The sequence below is a fragment of the Notothenia coriiceps genome, unplaced genomic scaffold (assembly GCF_000735185.1).
Source record: "Notothenia coriiceps isolate Sejong01 unplaced genomic scaffold, NC01 NC01_scaffold00035606, whole genome shotgun sequence".
NCBI classification, from domain to species: domain Eukaryota; kingdom Metazoa; phylum Chordata; class Actinopteri; order Perciformes; family Nototheniidae; genus Notothenia; species Notothenia coriiceps.
In genome coordinates, this window is record NW_011368307.1 from 263,154 (window position 1) to 263,751 (window position 598).

Sequence of the window (598 nt, forward strand, 5' to 3'; positions counted from 1 at the left end):
CAAGGAACGAGGGCACCGTGCGGCAGAGTTTCAGTTCAAGATGCCGGTCAAGATGTCCGTTAAAGTTTAAATCTTCCGGACAAAAAAGTGCCGGTCAAAGGTCTTCTTTGTTATTTATTGAGCTTTAAAACAAATGAATAACGACTCTATATAATAAAACACGGAGGACGGTCAATAAATAACAAAGAAGACCTTTGACCGGCACTTTTTTGTCCGGAAGANAAGTTTAAAAAGCTGAATATTTCAAAAAGTATAAAATATTTTGAAAAAGTTGAAGGTTTCCCATGGATTCCTGAACAGGCTGAATATTTTAATATTTGAATGGTTTCTGTAGCTGAAAACAGCATTCACACTAATAAGTATAGAAACCAAGTCGAATTTGTCAAATATATTGAACTGGTGATCACAGTTGACAGCTATAGGCCTATAGATTTCATGCTTAAAACATAACTTGGTTTTTAAATTAAAGGACACCTATCATGCTATATTTAAATGATATATTGTAGGGCCATACCTATATAAGGTATATTTATACGTTTCTGTTTTCAAAATACCAAACAGATCATGCATTTTAGCCATGCCTCATTTCGCTCTATTT